The sequence below is a fragment of the Anopheles funestus genome, chromosome 2RL (assembly GCF_943734845.2).
Source record: "Anopheles funestus chromosome 2RL, idAnoFuneDA-416_04, whole genome shotgun sequence".
NCBI lineage: Eukaryota > Metazoa > Arthropoda > Insecta > Diptera > Culicidae > Anopheles > Anopheles funestus.
In genome coordinates, this window is record NC_064598.1 from 8590877 (window position 1) to 8612500 (window position 21624).

The window sequence follows — 21624 nt, forward strand, 5'->3', positions numbered from 1 at the left end:
GACGACGATCGGGCCACAGTGTTTCGGTTCAAAACTTCTCTTCGTGCCCCGGCATATCTTTGACGAACCGTTGGAATGACCAGAGAGGGGGAAATGGGGAGAGGGTGGAAGGGAAGCGGAAAAGCAGCTTCGGGTCCGAATCGTATCCGACGGGGTGGGGAACGCGGGTCGGCAATAACAATAGAGCTCGCAAGGGTTGGTTTGGGGCCGGCCACCAGTTTGGTGCTAGAGCTCGAAGCGACCGGAGTGCGTTTGCGTTCGCGGTGCGATTTTCTTTCTTGGCCCTTCTGATTGGGCCGCGCGAGAGCTCTGTGTCATTTCCGTCGTTTTATCCCCGTGGGGATAAACCCGGCGTGTGACTTACTGTGACGCCGTGACACGCATCCCCAACCAGGCCAGTTCAGGCACGGTTCTTTGGACGCTGAACGTCCCTTGCCCACTGGACTAGTTCCGGCTAGTGTGTGGCTTCCTTCAGCAATCGTGTGACGTGTTGCGTGGCTGTAAAGTCGGTAAACCGGAAGCAATAGCGAAAGAGGTGCGTTTCCGTTTCGTGTAAGAAATGGTAGATTTTTGGTGATTTCTCTCTCTCTCTAAACGTTACGTTCAAAACTCAAAGTGCTAACAGAAAGGTGACGTACGATTCTGGAATGTGTCTCTGATCTTGTAGTTCCTCCGCCGCGTGTGTGCTAAAACAAAAGTGACTTAATAAGTGTAGGAAGAGGGAAGAAAACTAACAATCGCAAACATTTCTTCTACCAAATTATCATTATTCATCGATCATATTGAATGTCACCGGTTGCCAAATGATGCGTATCTTCCACACACACACGACCACACGAAACCATTCAAACGAGCGACACAACCGAAACGTTTAATCTTAGTAAACCGCACACTGTCTGTCAATCGTTACTAACGAACTGTCAGTGAAGATGCGAACAGATGCGTTACTACAATGTGTGTGTGGGGTGGATTGGTATCGGAAACGCAATCACACAATTTCACTTTCATCCCAAACAAGTGCGTGACGATGTAGTGTGCGTGTGGGCTGCAGGTTGCAATAGTGTGTATACTAAAGAAATCATCATTCGATAAGAACCCAACTGCGATACGAAGAAACGTATTTCCTTCTTCTTCTTTTGTTTGTTTCTTCCGATTAAGCAGCAAACAATTGCTTATCTGGTATACGCCACACAAATGTGTCCCTGGCCTAGGGTATAGGCGAGTTTTCTTGTTTCGATTTTTTGTACTACCCCCCCCCAAATCTCCTGTCAATAAACCACCCCTCTCCGGAACCATTGATAATTGTGCATGTGTGTGTGACGGTGCGTGTGTGTGTTCGAAAGTGTGAAGTGTTCTTACGATAAACGATGTTGTCATGGAAACGGAAGGTATCGGGTTTTGTGTTTTTTTCTTTTGTTCGCGAAGGAATGTTTGACAGTGTGGCAAAAAAAGCATCTACTCGTGATCGGGAGACACTAAATACAATTGATTTCATGTCTGCGAGGTACGTGTGCGTGCATTTGTTTGAGTGTGAAATGGAGCCGCATGATGCTTGAGTGCAGCTACAACACGAACATAGGAAGTAGTCGATAGAAAGCGAATATGTGAGCCGGTCGCTAATCTCGTTAATGTAATTAGAAGCGAAAGAAAAGCTTCGAATGGCATTTGCGAGGTGGTTGTGTTTTTTTTTGCTGTGTCTGTTCGAAAAAAATGATGGCAATGTTAGAGGGTATATATCTTGGAAAAAACGCAAGTGTTTAAGTGCAGTTTTTTTTTGTTTCGTTCGTATGAAGTCCTAAAATACCATGCTGGAAAAAGTGTTCGAATGGTTTTTTTGCTTGTAGAAACATAATTTCCAATTATTTCTTGGTACAATTTCTTAACTTTTCAACATAAAACGTGGTGTGATACTAGAGAACACAAGCAAAAACATTAGTATATTCCCTTCTGTACTTAAGTAGACACGAAAAATGGAGACCCATCTTGACAGGTCTCTCCAACCGAACCCAAAGGAAAACATCTTTCGTTGGGTTTCCTCCCCCCAAAAATTCCTCAGTAACAGTGGACGACAATGATGATTGACGTGCCAAGCCTGCCAAAGTAGTGTGTTTGCCCTTTTTCTCAACCACCGTCCGTGGACGGTTTGTCTCAATCAAGGAACGGAAACAAAAGTCATCCGTTGCTGTTACGCCTTTTTTTCGGAAAAGTGAAAACCTTTTTAGCCTAAGCCAGAGAGAACTGATGAAATATATCCCCATCGGCCTAGTACCGCGTTGGCAGTCGGTTTAAGTTTCCGTGGACTGAAATGGACCAAAGCGAAGGAAAAGTCCTTTGAGTCTCAATCGCTTTTTTGCCCTTTTCTTGAGTTCCGTTGTACGAAATATGATCACTTACACGCTACAGGGGGAGCTACAAGAATTGGCACCTGGCAACCAACCCCTGGTCGGTGGTTGTTTTGTCGAGATAAAAGTTTACATGTTAATTTTAAAACGTGTCTTAACGTTATTTCGCCAACACGAAAAGTCACCTGGCAATGGTGGTGGTAAGTTTTGTTTCGTATGGCTAATTTACTCACCGAAGGCTACCTGCTCCATCTTCAGCCAACGTTGGAATGTGCCGGCCATTGGTTGTGCTTCGTGTGTGCATTATTAAGTGGCACAGCGAGAACCGTAGAGTGGAAGCGGAATGCAACAACACCCTTGTGTGACCGTACCGATCGATATGCAAATGGACGAGATGCCCGAGATGCATTCTTGGTTCCGAAGCAAAATAAATCACTTTCTGATAGTTTCGCTCACTTCCCTATAGACCGGTCGTTCGAGCATCCGGACTGCTTGCGTCATTGTGGTCGAAGCAGTGTAGTGGATGGCGTTTAGTGTTCAGGGGTTCCCTGCTGAAGCTGCGTTCTGCCCGGTTGCGAACGGGCCAACGTTCCGGTGTCTAGGCGTTTGGAGCAGATTCACTTCCACCCACTTAGCGCTGGTTGTTATCATGTTGCCGTGTTGAGTGTTTGGTGTTTTTAGGGGAAGGGTGAGTTTATGCTACCGTTTTGCTGCCATCGGAACGGATTGGTTCATTGTAATTAAATCACTTTCCGATGCAACAGGGATGCTTCAGCAGCTTCGTGACCCAGACGATACGATACAATGCACATGTGGATGGTGGAAAGTTTTTTATTTGTTTATCTAAGTTTAAAGATGTTGCGACTTCCGTGGTTTGTAGAGGAAGGTTTGTTTGTTTTCTGACGGGAAGAAGAGAGCATGATGGAAAACATTTTCCTATCAGAACTAAAAGCAGTAAATAAATGATGGTCTATGGTTGTTTTACAAACGAAATGCTTTTGTTTTGATTTTGATTGGTATGATTTTATCAAGTCATTTGAGAATATAATCTCAATGCAAGTTTAATGATACTTTTAAACATATTTTCGATTGTTTTGAGAATAAAATGTTGGGTCCTTACGGTAATCATGATTAGTATTAAAGAAGCCAGTGTTACTGGTCTATTATTCTTCATCCTTTGAGTATCTTTAGAGAATCTCGTCACGTTAAAAATACCCTAATTGACGTTTCTACAGGAACTTGAACAAATAAGATTGCAAAATTTTAAACTGCTTTACATTGTGAGAGAAAATACTTGTTTTTTTAAAGTCAATCTTTTCATAAGTTTTCGAGAAAATCTAGATTTTATAAGCATCAAATAAATGCAAATAATTGTTTCTTAATTTATTATAATCAACTGTCATAACTGTTAGTGAAACACCTCTAAACCCTGTGCATAATTTGCGAAACCATTCCAAAATAATTAAACAACATTGCTTTTTAATAGTCGCAAAGCATGCATGCCCTCCCCGTAACTCGTTTGTTCTCATTCAAGTTCAAGCAATTATGCATTATGTTGTCGGGTGGAGCAAATTTCACACCCACCGCATCGTTTCATTTTTATTGGGACAATCAGCGATCGAACACTCTCAAATAACTTTGCTGCGATGAAAATGAATCGACGTTTCATCGACGATCGTACACTTTGCTTTTCATTTTCCGTTCGAATCGCAAATCTCCGGTGTAAGCCGGCCGTCTAGGGGAAATAAAACACATCTTCAGATTCCACTTGCATTCTCAATCACACAACGGAAGAAAACAGATGAAAGCGAAATTCTGTTTCCCACTCCCCACCACCCTGCTCCCATCTCAACCCCACCGAGTGCGCTCGAGTGAACACACTTTTAAACGGTTCTCATGGGCACTGGTTGCAATTATTGTTCGAACGTGCTTCACGTTCGCTCATCAGTGGAAACGTGTGCATGTCTTCCCCCGTTCGCCTGATGTCACTGCGGTATGTCCTTAAATGGAAGGTAGCGTTGAAAAAAGGTGCAGAAGAAACCAACAGCACAACCTTCTTACACTCCAGCCGACATAACGGTTGTCGCTGCCGGGGGTATAACGTCATCATCGTGCCAAGACGATGCGCCCGCCTCTCGGTATCACCGTGGCACAAACGACCATTTTGGGGCCGCCTCTTGTTAGCTAAACACCTGAGCGGTTGAGCAAATCTGTGTACCCATTTCACCGGTTCTCCATGTCCTCCGGCTCGCACTGCTTGCGGAGAAGCTGAACGGTGAACGCTGTAAATGATGAGTCCTCATCGCTTAAGCAGACGGCGATGATGATGATGATGTTGATGCCGAAACGTGGCTAACATTCCGCAAATAAGGCATACCTCAAGGATGATAGCGTTTCGATGAAGTTCCGCGTACCGAATCCTGTTGAAGTGATAAAAGGAAGAGCATATGATTGTTTAGAGTAGGTGAAATTTTTATCACCAAAGTGTTTGCGTATGAAAAAGGAAAAATTTACGATCAATTTATTGTAAGACGGTGTTTAATAAACAGATAATCGTTAAAAGGGTTTTTTTGCGATGATAACGGGGTAACACAAAAGGTTGCTCCAAACAATGCCAAACAGAGCATTAGTTGGTGTTACCTTTTTGAATATTTTATACGGAAATTTATTTTTCCCACGAAAATGATGGAAGATTTTGCAATGATCGATGGAGATTTGAACGATCGAGAAGAGATGATCGAGTTGATGAAACCTTAACGATTATTCGACTTAAAAAATCTATTTATTACTCTACATAAAGTAAAACATCTTTTACTTGGGACAGAGATCATGAAATGAGGGTGGGTTGCCTTTAAGTTAATATGTCTTACCCTATTTATTGACTTATATTCGCGCAAAAAACCGCTCTTCTAGCTTACCCAATTGGACTACTTCAAAACAACTCTGGTGGTAGTGAAAATAGACACACCATGACATTAGCGTAATGAGGACGAATGCCTTAGGTGACACTTCTTAAGGGAATTAAGCCTCACGGGGTTACCGTTGGCTCAAAACAAAAAAGTGTTTCCAGTAGCCCATACGCAACTCGGCATTATCACTCCACAGGTCGATGTAAAAGTAATAAGTAAATGGATGGAGGAATGTTTTAACTGAACCGTATCGATGAGGGGGAGACAAAGCAGAATGTATCGACAACGACCTCCACGTGTGTGCCGACGGCCACGTGCCCATTGCATAGTTTGCTGCATGCTGCGTATGATTTTTTTTTGCGTTGCTGCCTTCTATTTCATCGTCATACTTTAAAGCATTCGCCGTTTCACTACCACTTGAATTGGCCGAGCAAAAGAGTGATGGTTCGACCAATGCATCGTTGCACCGTCGCTTGGTGATGGTTTGAAATACGCACCACACGGAAAGATGTCATTAGTGGGGCAGCACCATGTGTTAGCAGGTGGGGCGGGCAGCAAAGGTGAACGGAGAGCGGTGGAAAAGTGAAGACAAAAGGAAATGCAAGGTTTCATTCGCTTTAATTGATGGGTTTTTGGTAGGGATGCTGTGTATCTGTATGGAGATAGCGTTGGTGAACTGGTTTTTGCTGCTCGCCGTCGAACATCATTCAGCTTATCCATCTCGCGAAACATCGATGATCAACGTTACTGTTGGATGACGAATGCATTCAATGCACTAATGCGGCATTAGTTTGTCGGTGATGTGTACATGTGAGCATGGTTTGAATAAAAAGAGATCGGAAACCAGCAAAGCGACAGTGCAGCAAAGCATTTGTAGGTTATTATTTGATGCCGAGCAAAATTCATTTAAAATTACACAGAAATTTTTGGTTTTTCTTCCAACACTAAAGAACATAAAGAGCATAAAATATGGTTCATGTTCATATTTCGTATTTGTGTATTTTACTATGAAATATATTTTTTTATTAACTTACAACATATAAGCAGTAAATTCTTATCATTCGACTTTCACTTTACGTTGAGTCAACAACAAACACCCAAAACGGTCCGTTCTTCCCATAAATATCCTCAGTTTAGGTTTGTTGCTGTGTAAGGACTTGCATGCACAACGCGACGCAGGCGCAAAGGGAAAATAGCCACACAAAAAACAACAGGGGGACAAGTGAGGGACAAAATGATTACCAAATTTCTTTCGTCCTAAAAACATTTGCCAGAAAAGGGCGAACAAAGAGTCAAACCAATGCTTAGCAGATGATATGATACGAGGGAAAGTGGTTTGCTTTAAATCAGTATAATGTGTAGCATGTGTAAAAGAATTACTTTGAACAACATATGACAGCTTTTTTCGAAATTTATTTTCCTTTGGTAGACTATACAAGCTGCTCTGTTTGCATTTTCTACTGGCTGACTAGCTGTAACTTATTGATTTATCCTTAGCCTTTGCTAGTCCGGTAGTACTGTGAAAGGAAGGATATCGTATAATATGATTGATGGTTTTGTTTTAGAAATATATGTGTATCTAAATATTTCAAAATTTGTTGTCAAAACTCAAATCAAGTAACATTTTTAATTAAAAAGAAGCAAAACAGGATTATTAGGCATGTTGTTAATGTGCTTTCAGTTGTTTAATTAAATAATCATTAAAACAAAATGATCGACGTGTTTTTATGCTTCTAACTACCCCGAAAGGAGCAGCAATTGGCACCATGACAGCGATTACGACACCCAACCTGTTTATGCATCAGTAAGTCCAACATTAATCTGGTTCCATCAGAAGCTACTTAGCGCATTAAAGTTGAGCTATAAAATGAAGCGAATTTTATTTCTCACCAGCATGCAATCGCATCATTAAATTGGTAAAGTAAGCCAAATTAAAACATTCCAAGCGAGATGATGAACCTGGCGTAGTGGCGTACTAAATTTTGTAATTAAAAGATTTCTATTTCAGTAAATTTTTAATCTACTGCATAGAATTGTTTGTACACGGTTTGTCGGTTGTAAATCATTGAAAATGAAGTTAAAACAGAACTATGCGGCAGACAAATAATTTATCCAACACCGTCCAACACGCGTAAAGCTTTCATTACTACTAACCGACCCCATTCGGTGTGCCATTGATGGACGAATGTTTCAAGTCCTTTGTTTCCTTGAGGTTTCATCGCCGCCATCCACGAATTGACAAACGAAAGGGAAATTGTCAGCTGGATGTTGATTTTTGTCACGTCTTCAAGCACGTTTCTGATGGGAGTTTTGCCGCTTTACTACCACTTTTTGCCTCATTTCCGATGCATCCAACATTCTTGAAGAACCTTTTGTTTCGCTCCTAACTCCACCTTCGAAGCATCCCTTGGCTGAGACAGGAAAGCAAACCACAACTGTGAGTAAGCTTTCCCCGTGTGTTTATGCTTTTGGGTTTTTTTTCATATATCCTAGCAACAATATTAGAAAAAAAAACAAAATGGTACTCGTATATCCCGATCGTGATTCCCGATGGACAGGTCGGGCTGTTGGAAGGCTCACCCGTCCTTCGAAGAAGAAGAATGGTTGTGAAAAAGTTTACCGAATTTTTTACGACATTCCGAATGGTCCCTCGTTTGACGTTTCGATCTTTCGAGCCTCGATCCGACAGATGGCGTTTTGGGGGGTTCTGTTTTTTGTTGGAAATAGACGGAGCCGGATAAACGTTTCCGGTGGACGAGGTTTCCGGGTGACACGAACCAATTTCTCCAAAATGGCCCATTAAACCTCGTCTCGTTCTTGGGAAAGGGATAATTTGTTTGCACGCTCGTTTTCCTACCATTCGCATCAATGTGTCCCTCACGTCCGCAGGTCAGGAATTTGTTGGGAAGGGATTATTCGTTCGAAGCCAGCTAGGCTAGCGACTGGTAGGTATATTTTTGGTCTAACTGAGATGTGTGTGTGTGCAAGCTAAGGAACTTCTCCAGCACTTTTAAGAATTTGAGAAGGATACTGGATTGGATTGATGCTATGACATCGGCAAAGACAGGTCGTATCGCTCCAGCACGGCATTTCAGATTTGTGTCATTTTGATTTCTTTTCTTTTTTTGTAACATTATATCCACTAGTCTTTCGTTTGCTAGTGCTCCGATAAACGCAGCCAGAACACATGTAAAACTAACCAAAAAAACGAACCGGGTGTGTGAGAAAATAAATTACCTTATCATTCTTGGTGTTCAACGACATCCATACCGTAGCAGACCACGTGTTTGCCTCCTATTCTAGCGTTGTGCTGTGTAGAATCGTTTCAAATACTGCCCCAATCCACTTCCCGGGCAATCTGAGTCGGACACTGTAAATACTCGTCTCAAGGTTGAAACGGTGCAAAGATTTACGATCAAACAGCTGACACTCACAACAGTGATTAACGTTTTTTGCCATCGGTTATCGGTTACGTTGCCGAGTAGGAAAGCATTTTCGTTATTTCGAAATGTTGCCGAAAGAAAACTGTCAAACTGTGTAACGGATTTACCAGCTGTCACTCTGAATTGGGTTCGAATTGATTTTGAAAAGGTGTTATTTAACGATTGAAACAATCGCTGATCAATCATTTTGACTTACATTTGAGAAGAATGTTCTTTTTTTCAGTTGTTTAAGGTTGATTAAAATAGAAGTCGAATACAATTTCATTTATGAAGAGATTTTGTGCTATAATAACTCATGAAAAACTTAAGGGTACATTTTGTTTTCACAAGGTACAACTAATTTGTTCTAATTTTTAACAGAGAATCGCCAAAATTCTTTCAACCATTAACCTCGTAATTAACGTTTGCTCAATACGATTTAATTTATAAAAAGATTTTGAGCTACAATAACTCATGGCAAATTTAAGGGTACATTTTGTTTTCACAAGCTACCACTAATTTGTTCTAATTCGTAACAGAGTTTGAGTTTGTCGACTCATGACAAACTTAAGAGTCCATTTTGTCTTCACAAGCTACCACTAATTTGTTCTAATTCATAACAGAGAATCGTAAAAATTCTTTCAACCATTAACCTCATAATGAACATTTGCTCAATACGATTTCATTTAGGCTGGTGGCAGTGCTCAGTCGTATACAACTTTTTTCAAAATTTTGTATGGGATTTGACAGATAAAATCAGACGACGATTTTGGCTGCTGTCAATACACGTACAAAATTTTGAAAAAATTCGTATACAACTGAGCACTTCCACCAATCTTGCGAAAAGATTTTGAGCTACAACAACTGGTGGCAAAATTTAAAAATACGTTTTGTTTTCACAGACTAATACTAATTTGTTCTAATTCATAACAGAGAATCACAAAAATGCTTTCAAGCATTAACCTCGTAATGAAAGTTTGCTCAATACGGTTTAATTTATGAAAAGATTTTGAGCTACAACAACTGATGGCAAAATTTAAAAATACGTTTTGTTTTCACAGAATCATACTAATTTGTTCTAATTCATAACAGAGAATCACAAAAATGCTTTCAAACATTAACCTCGTAATGAAAGTTTGCTCAATACGGTTTAATTTATGAAAAGATTTTGAGCTACAATAACTCATGGCAAATTTAAGGGTACATTTTGTTTTCACATAGATTTACGGGCTGGCCGTCCCTACGCTAATAAAAATAATTGTTTTCACAAGCTACCACTAATTTGTTCTAATTCATAACAGAGAATCACAAAAATTCTTTCAACCATTAACCTTGTGATGAACGTTTGCTGAGCTAAGCTTAGTAGATCCCGAGCAAAGCACGGCAAACGTTGCATGTGGGATGACGAATCACCTACTAGCTACACGGAAAATAGTCGTCACTTGCCACAGTGCCGAAAGTGCCAACCGGGAGGTAAGACATCGCAAAACATAACGCAGCATAATCGCGTCCGAGCGGATCGGATTATTTTTCCTTAGCTCGCGCGCGCGGAAAACTTTCATGTGTAATGGGTGGTGTAACATAGTTGAGATAAATTTAGTTTCCCATTGAAAAAAAAAAAAACAAAACGGAGTTCTACCGTGGGGTGGAATAAATTTGGGATAAATTAATGTGCTCTCTGTCCATCATGGTGCGCAAGGTTGTTTCAAACTGGTACGGTGATATTTATTTTCGGGATCCGTTAATGCCGGTTCGTTGCTAACGAGCTAATCATGTAGTGATAATTATTTCATTCTACATTTTCGGTACATACTTGCGTGAGCACTTAAAAGTAGCAGCAGCGTTTATAGGCGTTACATGTGACAGAAAACAGGCATTAAAACGTCCATCCTGCGGTAGGAAGATAGCGCGTGTGCTTACATGTGTAAAATGTAACCGTAATGTAAACAAACGTTCTTAGTTTATTTTGGTTGTAATAGTGTGCACACTATCTTTCGAAAAGAAGTGACATAAAACCTTAGTGTTGTGCTTAATGAATCTTATGGAAAGAGTCATTCATATGAATCTTCAATGAAGTATCAGTCAACTCTCAGCAGATTCATAAATCCTCATAGAGTCGTGTGTCCTCAAAGATCATAATCCAAGGAGAAGCATTCGATTGTGAAGACCGATTGAGCTGAGTTTTGTTTTCTTGCAAGTTTTTCCGTTGCGGCACTATAACCTTAAGAGGTCTTGTTGTGCAATTTCGTAATATACCCTTACGTAGGTTACAGAACACTCGTTCCTGTTCTGTTAGACTGGAATTTGTGAATCCGTGAGGATACATCCAGACTCTCCAGAATAGTGAATTACAGTAATAGAAGAAAAAATCTCACCATAACTTAATTGCAAGTTATGAGTACAATTCCAAAGCACTTATTTAGCGATTGTCTGCAAAGTGATATTCTTTCCTCCCTTTTTTGCTTTCGTTCAAAAACGAATGAGCAAAATTAACATTTCAAAAGCACAAGTTTAATTTAGCAATTAAAACCCATCCTGGCGCGCTATGTGTTTCCCGGACCCGGTGCGCACTCCACTCCCAGTTTCACTGGGGGCAAAACCCCCAAAAAACCCCCAGTAGAATCATTATTGCTGCCAAAAATACAAAGCACCAGCTTTTGTTTCGTGACAGAATGAAATCTAAAACAAATCACTGAACCGCTTGTGAGTGTCTTTGTTGTGTAATTATCACGCAAAGAGGCAAAAGCATGGGCATGTATCAAAACTGGGTGTAGCGTGACAAACCGATCGTTTCGAGGAAATAGACACACACACGCTTCTCACCATCGTCCTTTGAGACCTTTGTGGTGAAACTTTGGTGACCCCAGTCCGATGATCACACACCATGTTAAAAGCTATCAAAATCACCATAATTTTTTGGAAGCAGAGTGTAATTGCGTAAGGATAAGGAAAACTTCCTGTTTGCCATTTATGCTTTGATAAGTTGATCATTAAATATCACGCGTTGGTTCAATTGTGCCCATCGATGATGTACCTTTTGACATTTGTTACCGTTGTCACCGGTCACGAATTCTATCCACCTGTGCCGCGCAACATATTGATGACAAACGAGCGTAACGATGCTATCCTTCCGTTCGTCAGAAGTCATTTGACGAACGGATCAAACGATGATAGACATCGAAGATGGGTTCATGGGAGGAAAATGAATCCCCAAACGAAAAGGTTATAAAATTACAAAATACGCTCATCGGACGTTTGAAGCGCGGGCACACAGACACCGCACGAGTACGGGTACGCTGATTGCGCCAACCTTGGTCCGTTCATTTGGCCATCGGAGAAGTCGATCCGCCAGAACGGTGTGTGTATGGCGGATATGTCACGGCATCGCACCATACAGTGGTTAAAAACCATTATTGTGTATTTTTATCTACCCTCTCCCGGAGGTCGTTTGCCTCCGTGTTGAGGTTGGCCTTTTTTTTCGGCCATCTTTCATTCTTGTCTTTAAGGGACAATATGGTTAACCCGTTTAGGCGTGTGAATCTTTTTGTTTGGTTTCCTGTATGTGCCTTGTGCGTCGGAGGAACAGTGGTTCTAGTGTCCCACAACACGCTGCATCACCACGCTGGTTGATGTTTTATTTTTGCCACCCGGCTGCCCCGAAAGTAGATCGTCACTTTTCTTGTAGATTTAAATTAATTGCCGCTCGGGACGAAAAACCGCACGCCGCGCGGATGGCCTTTTGCGCTCGCAAGTCGGACACTGGCCGGACGGCGCAGCTCACGTTACGGTTGACCAGTCCCGGGCAAAGATGTTGGCCCCGGGGATATGGAGATGGAACACTCTCGGTGGATTGGTGATGCTAATGCTAATACACATTGTGTGGTAGTACGAACGCATGCTGTTTCGGCTGTTTTTTTTTGACCGCTTATACTACCGAGCTGGTTAACTTATTTGGTGTCGAATTAAAACCATTCGTCGCGTCTGGCACGGGAAAAGATGTAACTAAACACACAGCATTTCGTGTCGCACGGTGATCATCTTCTTACCGCCGAACCCCGGAGCAGGGTTGCTGTATGCATTATTCGTCTGACCCACCGACGGTAGAAACCGACACCGAGTCAATATTTGCTCAATATATATAGCAGCGCACCCGGTGCAGCTGGACTTGGAGCGAACGCGTGAGCAACAGTGCAAAACGTGACGCTGATCGTGATTTTATTTCTTTGTGACAATCAACAGCGCTTGCATGCAGCAGCCAGCGTTTAGTGGATGGGTAAACATAGCATCAAAACCATAGGGGCAGAGTGTTTGATTCTTCCGGTGTTTGCCGTATTTTACATAAACAACAAATTAAGCTACAAACAAACGATGTCGTTTTGTACGGGTTGTAGGGGTTCATTTTAAGGGGAGCATTTTCTTGAAGCTTAAGATCTGAGCAATATCTTTTACAAGCACTGACAAATAACGAAGCTACAGTTTAATGAGTACCTCTCGGTACATATTATATTGTTAGCATATACTCTGGAATGTATCAAATTCTCGCCAAAATAAAATCTACAATTGAGGAAATTTCCATTAGAAAATACCAAAATGATTGAGCTTTTGAACAAACAACTTACCTCAAGAAACGGACTAAGATATTTCTAGTTACTCTGTAAAGAAAACTTAGTATTGTCTCAACACTTTTTGTTGAACCAAAAGAATTCTACTCTACTTGAAAACAAGTCTTTATTACTTTAGAGAACAATTGGTAACACACTCGAAATGTGAGTTCATCACTTCGAGAATGCTGCGAATTCATTCCATTCCCAAATAGAAACTATTTCCAGTGTAAAAACTTCTCTACCCAACCGAACAACTATGAAATAACCTTACTCTTACAACTGCAGATTAATATGCCTTCTGTTCTGTAACAATCTGCTCCCAACATGTTTGCATCTGGTGGGATTAAAGTGCGCCTCGTGTCTGTTTCTATCTTTTCCCATATCTTCATTATCAACGCAATGTTATCCGAAGCTTATAAATGCATTTCATCAGAGCAGAATGCAACCGTGTTTCCGTGCCGGATGATTCATCTCTTTGCATTCGTTGATGAGATCTGCATTGCCGGCGATCATAAAGTGGAGTTAATCATACCGCCTCACGGTGATGTCCCTTGATTTACCCTTGATCTCGCCAGTCTTTGGTGCAGTTCGTTCGTTTGCGGGCTTTTGGTGGTGGATTCTCCACAAACGTCATCGATCTCGTACACTGCTTGCTGGATGCTAAGCGTTGACGGTTGAGCGCCTTCCCTGCACACCAACCAGCAAGAACAGACGGAATGCGAACGTTTTACTGCAACCCGTATAATAACCGGACGAAGCTGCTTTTAATCAGATTTACTCTGGCAAAGCTGTAAAATCCCCAACCGACGCCAGAGCTCCATGGGCCACAACCAACGGTCGGTCGGTTGATAGGACCCGCGCTCATACGTCCGTGTGCTCGTGGCATCCGTCTGATGGCCTGCGGGAGACGTACACGTGTGCGCCTGTGTACGTTTCACCACCACACAATGGGTGGGTGGCTGCGCAACCTGAGACAAGCGATGAATAAGTTGCACAAAAATAATGTTGCAAACAATACATGAGTGCTGGGAAAGAGGGAAAACAAAACCTTTCTTTCTCTCTCTCTCTCTTTATCTCTCACCCCCGAACGACCAAAAACAATTGCTAAATGGGGGAATGTTTGCTCATAAAATTGCGAAAGAAAAGGATAACAAAGCGAACAATTGAAACGTTCAAGCAGGATAGAATGGTCCACAGCAACGGTGGTACACAGTAGTGGCAGTTAATTAAATAGTTTAATTTTATTCTCGCGACAGAAGTGACTCAAACTGGGGGTGCTGGTGGCTGTGTCACGGACGGAACAGGAAGGGAGAAAGTTTTTGCTTTTGCACGTTCTTTGCTTTAAACGCAGGTGAATTATGAATCGCCCAATTTTAGCTCCATTTTTGCTGGGAAACAATCTTTTTTTTCTACATGCTTCCAGCACCACAATGAAAGCAAAGAAATTATACGCTTTCATGGTGTATAAGTCGGTAGCTTTAAGGGCTTCACAATCACATTAATTTCTTATTTCGACTGCTGGTTCGTAAAATCACTCGTGTCCTTGGCATCGGTAGTGCCCAGGAGACTAACAATCCCACTAAATCCTTTCGATGATAGTGCGTCGGATTTATTTTGATCTTTATAGCTTTCCCTTTACTATGTACGGTGGGACAAATGAATGTGTTTGTGTGTGTGTGTGTGTGTGTGTAGGGCGATTCAATTGTGTCAACGTACGCTTACCACAAGGACGCGAAGCACATGCGATTGTTCGGCGGTCCCTGTCGGTACGATCGTTTCAGTTCGGTGCGTTGGGTGGGAATTTTAATAGAAGCGGGATTATGCGCTGATTGCTACAGTTTCCTTCAGCGTAACGTTTGCTCGGGCATGTGATGAGGCATCTTTATGTTCGTTCTCTGCTGCCCGATGCTGCAGATGTAATATTTTTTACATCCCCATCCCCATTCGCTTTACACCGACGTCTTCAGTGTCATGTCACGAGCATCTCGCATGATCGGACCATTTGTTTTAATCAAAGTAAATGCTTGCGAGATGGCTACACTAAATTGGAAACACTGTTTTATAAATATCAAAACAGTGTAAATAATCAGTGACATTCGAAGTGGGTTGAAGATGAAGTTAAGCAGTTGAAAGCGTGAAAAGAAATTTAATAAATTTCAGTTTTCTTAATGGCATGTGCTTGTACCAGTCATATTCACATTGAAATGTCAGAAATGATAATAAATTCTTGGGCATTTTGAAAATATGAACTACGCTTTAATGTACAATCCAATCTTATTCTCTTGGATGTATTTTTATGCGAATTGGTAGAAATAGGTTTCTTTTCACTTAAATATTGCTTTGAATAAAAAAGGAATGAAAAAAAAAAATCACAAAAATCAAAAAATCTGAAAATTTCTGAAGGCTATAGCCTTACCTTTTTTTGAGAAATTTAGCAAAATTTTAAAAATTGAATTATTTTAATGCGAATTGGTTGGAAAAAGTTTCTTTTCATTCAAATAATGCTTTAAATAGAAGAAAGCATAAAAAATAAGAAAAAAATAAAAAAAATCTGAAAACTCGAAAATTTCCTAAGGCTATAGTCTTGGTTTTTTTTGGGAAATTTATCAAAATTTTATAAATTGTTTTTTTTTTTATGCGAATTGATTGAAATAAGTTTCTTTTCACTCAAATAATGCTTTAAATAAAAAAGGAATGAAAAAAATTAAAAAAAATCTGAAAACCCGAAAATTTCCTAAGCGTTCGCAAACGCGAAGATTTCTAAGCATGTAGTGACGGGGTAAGATTGTCCAACCAATCCCATCTTTGCAAAGGCATTGTACTGTACTGTGATTACTTGAGGTTGCCTTGTCGTAAAGCAGTGCCCCCGACAATAGATGTACTTTATTATCTGCTTAAAAACCTCCCCATTATCCAAGGGCAAAAGGAATGTTCGCCCGATTTAAACACTCCCTTTGGCGATACTATAATTATGACATAACCACGGCCACCACCGCTTCCGCATCCAGGCGCCGTACGTGCGCTTCCCACCGTGATCAATCACACTTTAACGCCGTCACAGATTTCGTCAGCTTATCGATCATAAATATTGCGGATAGCACTGAAGCAAAACCGATAAACGTTTCGCGCCTGTGTTGTAAGCTGTGTTGCCTTGTGTGTGCCCTCAGAAATTGTCAGGGTTGTTTTATCTTATGACAAAACCGGTCCATAATCCTACACGCACTGCCCACGAAGACGCACCAAACCGTATGCCATATCTCGGTATGCTCGACTTCAATGTTCACCAGCGTGAGCAAATGTTGCCTGGAATACCGGCATTGTTCACCAGGTGACGAATTAGTTAAGGTGTAAGTTTCTTTTTCCCTTTTTGTTTAGAGCCTTTCGCGTGTGTTGTTTGCCTTGACACATTTCCGACAGGCGGATGCACAACACAACAAAATAGGTTCACTTTTTAGTTTACTGTCAGAATAATTACTTTAACTCGCTCATAATGCTCCGCACACGTTCGTCTATTCTCCGTGAGGTGGAAGTTTATAATATGATCAAGAATTAAAAAAAAAACAAAGCAAACAATTGAGCACCGACTAGGCAGACATGAGTATTTAATCATCCCCAAAGGGCCACTGTATTTTCGCTCGATGAAAGGTTTAACCACTCGTCTCGTCTGGTAGATCATTTGTTTAGCGATCGTTCCGTATCTGTCGGGGTGGTTGCGAAGCTGACGGGGTGGATCGAACAAAAAAGAAAGGGTAAGAGGTGAAGGTGTTTTACGAGTTTCTAAATTCCTTACGCTTCAGACGACGGATGCGCGTTCTGATGAGGTCGAAAAATATTGCACACTCAACAACGTTTGCGATCCCAGCACCACCAACCATGTGTCGTGCCCGTTTGTAGGGCGCTCAACCGACAAGGCGGAGGGAGGAGGGAGGGCTTCCGCGGAGGGAGGGTGGTCAATGTAAGGGTAAACCTTCCTTGGTTCCCGAAATAAGTGAAAACGGCGCGTCGTAGCCAACCTTTCCGCCGGTTTGGGTGTAATGGTAAAAATAGACATTTTTCAAAAAACTCGACCAGCGTCCATGCGGTTTTGTTGGTTTTAGTATGATGATGCGCGCGTGCGCCACGTGGTTTGCAAAAACAGGGATGAAAGAGGAAGGGAGAAGAGAGAGGGGTTGTATGCGTTTGATGGGGTTGATTTTTTTTTGAAGGAAATGTTTGGTACAAACAATTTGATAAAGTTTAATAGTTCATCAGAATCGGATTGAGATATTCGATAACACAGAACGCCCTTATCGCCCACTATCGGTATGTTTGCGTAGCAGTTTTCTTAGTCTAATCTTAGGCACCATTTTCATCATCGGAGATCCATTTCGCTGAATTACCGCATAGCCCACCGTACCATTTGGACAGCAAATCGCCACCCAACACGAATCGCTGGCATGTCGTCAGTAGCGAGTGCATGAAATCGTTCGCGGTTTCGGTGTTTATCGTGCGGGACAGATCTGCTTCGCCTCAGGGTTCTCGTTAAAATGACCAGCGAGAAAAAAAACAACGCACATAATGCGTCTGGCCAGTGTGGTTGCGTTCTTTTGTTTTTGCCAGAGGCAAAACATTTGGTAAAAGCTGCAAGATTTTATCACCAGCAAACGGGAATTTGTCTGAAAAGCATTTCCGAGTCTGGGGTAGTCATGGGTTTAGTTCTGCGGCGAGATCCTTTCAGCAGCAGTTGATAGTGAATGCTTTGAACGGGTAGAACTTACTATTGGAGTTCAATTGGTTCAAGTCTGGACGAATACCAATTATCTCTGCTAAACACACACACACAACTCCAAACGCAGACTTTCATTCACAGCCAGCCAAACACGTAAGAATGGCGAGAGCATTCTTCTTTCAGCCGTCGATCGTTGATTGATTAGTGTTAATTGAATTACGGTTCAGATCGGCTCGGAAGGATGGTTTCCGACGAGTGAAGACGACACGAAACAAGCGAAACCGGCGAACAGACTATCGGTTGGCGAAAGATGAAAGACGAAATGAAGAAATAACCCCCAAACACATCGCCCCCAAACAATGGTGGATTGCAGTTTGTCCGGTAGCACAAAGTTTTACGCTCCTTCATTATCTTCCCAGGTTGCGCCTTTTGCAGCAATGGAAGTTTTGTTTTTCTTCATAGAAAAAAAAGAAAGACTTTTTATTGTTTATCACGAAACTAGGTTTCATTATTGGTTTAGTCTTTTTTTTGCTGTGTGTTACTCCCGCTTTTGAGAGTAAACGAATTAATGCGAAAAGTTTGGCTTTCGGTTTTTTGGAAAGCTCAATTGTTTTGTGAAGCCATCACAATGCTCTTAGTGTTCAAGTGGCTGCAAGCGTTAAAGGACCATATCCTGGAAATGGTTGGACTCTCCAAACGAAACCAAAACACTTCACGAGGGCATGCCCTTGAAAGAAGCGAAGGACTTACGGGTATCGAAATTTTATGGTCGCGAATCGGTAGAAGTCTATCGTAGAGAATTGAAATGGCATTGAAGTACATTGTTGAAGCGGCATTATGTTTTTGTCCCGCCATACTTTTCCGACCCGATCCGCTTTGCAGAATGTTGTGGCTGGATCGATAAATAGCTTCGAGGGTCATTCGATTATTTACATTTCGCTTCAGAGACAGTTTTGTTTGAAGCTGCTTTACTTACTTTTCTTTTCATAATGAAACGTATCAATACTTTGTCCGTTGTATCTCCTTAAATGGGCAAATGTTTCGTAATAGTTTAGCTGAATCATTTCACTTCTTAGATGCCACCATTTTCGCATCAATCATGCAAAAAATTGGTTTACCATTTTGCCCTTCAAACATAATCAAATTACCTTTTCCTCAGCGGCCATGATGGTTCGCTCATTAGAGTCAACACATCGGGGAGGTACGTTGAAATGTGACTCCATTCAGCCGGTAAAGATCATGTTCATCTAATTTTAGCTAAAAAGTTTGAGTTGTGTAACGGGATCTTCCGCACACTAGCACAAACCGTTGCACCCCTTTGCACGCCCATCATCTGGAATTAAAAAAGCGATTTAATGACAACCTGTGATAATTAACCAGCGTTTTTAAAAGACCGAAGGGACATGCACATACTATCATTTGCCAAACGTTGTACCACGTTGTTCGTTACCTTGAGCCGGTATTCGGCGTGTGTGTGTGTGTGTTTTTTTTTATTATCCCATTTGGCGCTTTTTTGTTGTGATATTTCGTTATTTTAGTACAGTACCAATAAATCATCATCGCGTTCGAACAGGCAAATGTTATCCTTGCGATCGGTAAAGATGAACTTTACAACAGTTCCGCTGCCGGCACTCCGCGTCTCAAGTCACCACTCGTTCCGGACACCAAATTGGCGACTGACGAACGGTGGATCGGAATGGGGGGCGAAAGCACGGAACGCCACGCAGCGTCGAGGAATGTCTATAAATTTCCGATCCGAAAAATCTCGCCCGCTGGCTGACATTTATCGATCGCAACTAGCGATGGTTTGGGGCATTCGGTTTGTTTTACGTTTATCACCCCAGACGGTTTAACCACGCTGCGAGCTTCATCCCTTCAGGCACCGAGCCAGACAGACGAGAGGACACCCTCCCAGGGTGCGTGTGCGTGTGTGTTTGTCCGTTCGGTAAAGAGAGCGCACGCGATTGAACGCGTTAGTGAGCGATCAAGGAGAGATGTTGTGTATGCGAGAGAGAATTATAAGGGATGAACACCAGCTGGTTACACTGACCATCCTTGTTTTCTTCACTTCCCCCCTTCGGGTCTTACCCAAGGTTTTCAGAAGATCATCTTATACGATCAACTGCTCCCCCCAACGGGGAATAGGACGACGCCACGGCGTGCTGCAGGCTGGGCGTACGCTGGTACAGGTTATTATTAACACGCTCCTCTCCTGCGAGATGGTCAAATGCCGCCCGGTCTGAAAAGCGTGTCCGTTTCTGTGACCAGACGAGAGCAGTTTCGGTACGCCCCGACAACGAGAGCGCTTAGGGCATGCGCGAGCAGACGGGCGCGACTTCCGTTGCAGCTTCTTTTAGACTTTATTTTTAGTCGACCCAAAGGTGCTGTCGAGTGAGGAAGTGTCGTCGTCACCGTCCGTGGCGTCGCTGTGCTGGTGTTTGTGTTCCGCGTTTTATCACAACCGGGGATTTTCGGAAGCCCCTGCCCGCGCCCTTCTTCACCGCTTCCGTCAGGAGCTCGTAGTGTCTGTTCGGTTTTGCAGGGTAATGATGGAATCGGCAGAACGCATCCAGAAAAATGGAGCTTGCTTGACGTGAATTGTGCTTTGGTGGAAATAGTTTCCTTTCGTTCAGCAATTAATTCTTGGCAGATGGAAAAGTTATAAACATGTGAAAATTCAGCTAGTGGAAAATGTCACTCGTGCTTAGAATTCCTTTTTTTATTTTTACAACTCTTTCCTAAGCTGCAGGAACGGTCGAGGAATCGTAGCCTTGGTTCTCGTTAAGCACCACCTGTCAAACCGGGCAAACGCGTTCAGCTACCACTACCGATCACTACCGAGCGCCGACCCGACGCTTTCCTCGACCCGTCGACAAGCGTTAGCAGTGACAGTGCTCCGAAAATCTCTTTCTCGCCCAAAATCTCACCAATTCGCTTCGACTATCGCAGCCACCCCAACATCTCGTACGAAAGAAATTCGAGCATTCGCGGTATTCGGGCAAAACACTGAAAAACAGGTGGGTCCTAGGGAAATCATCAGTTCCCACTGTCCCATGCGAAATGTGACCCACGTCCGGTGTGTGTGTTTGTGTGTGCGAAGTGTAACGAAGCAGTTTTTGTGTGCCAGCATGCGAAAGGAGAATGTAAATAAGTGAAGCACACAACAACAACAACAACAAAATTAACGGTGGAATAAGCAAACCCGTCTAATAATAGTGTGTCCGGCATTAGAGCGGCGAGATCGCGTGTCTGCGCTTGGGTTTGCTTTAATCTTCGTTCGCTTTCGCCCACCGCATAAGGCTGGTGCAAAGATCGTCCTTTTCGGTTGGTGTTTCGTTGCGTCTCGTGCCACATTATATTCGCTACCGTTTTTTTTTTGGTGCATCCGTTTGATCTTTGCTTCAATTTAAAATATTTGCCGCTGTGCGTACCGGGCTTGGTGTCTTTAAAAGCTTTAAACATTACCAAGAAATATGCCATTAAAACTGTGCTCAGTGTAGCGCGGGAGTGAAGTGAAGCGTCTTATTCAAACATCGGGCAAATATCTCGAATGTTGAGTGCAGTGAAGATGAAGAAAAACATAACAAACAAACCCTAAGACAACGGTGAGAGAGAGAGTGAGAGAGAAATGAAGGGAAG

General features: G+C 42.2%; 1 protein-coding gene across 7 annotated transcripts in view; it reads left to right on the forward strand.

The window, feature by feature from the left end:
- Positions 1-200: 200 nt before the first annotated feature.
- Positions 201-21624, forward strand: part of LOC125764682 (sodium/calcium exchanger 3) — a 122347-nt gene continuing 100923 nt past the window's right edge. For 2 of the 7 annotated variants that reach the window (XM_049429179.1, XM_049429186.1), the window contains exon 1: positions 201-535. The gene's annotated coding sequence lies outside the window, so the exon portion shown is untranslated. Of the gene's footprint in view, positions 563-669; positions 1389-20333; positions 20529-20649; positions 21003-21028; positions 21310-21624 lie in introns of those variants that run through there. The other 5 variants (XM_049429182.1, XM_049429183.1, XM_049429180.1 and 2 more) reach the window with 5 other exon arrangements.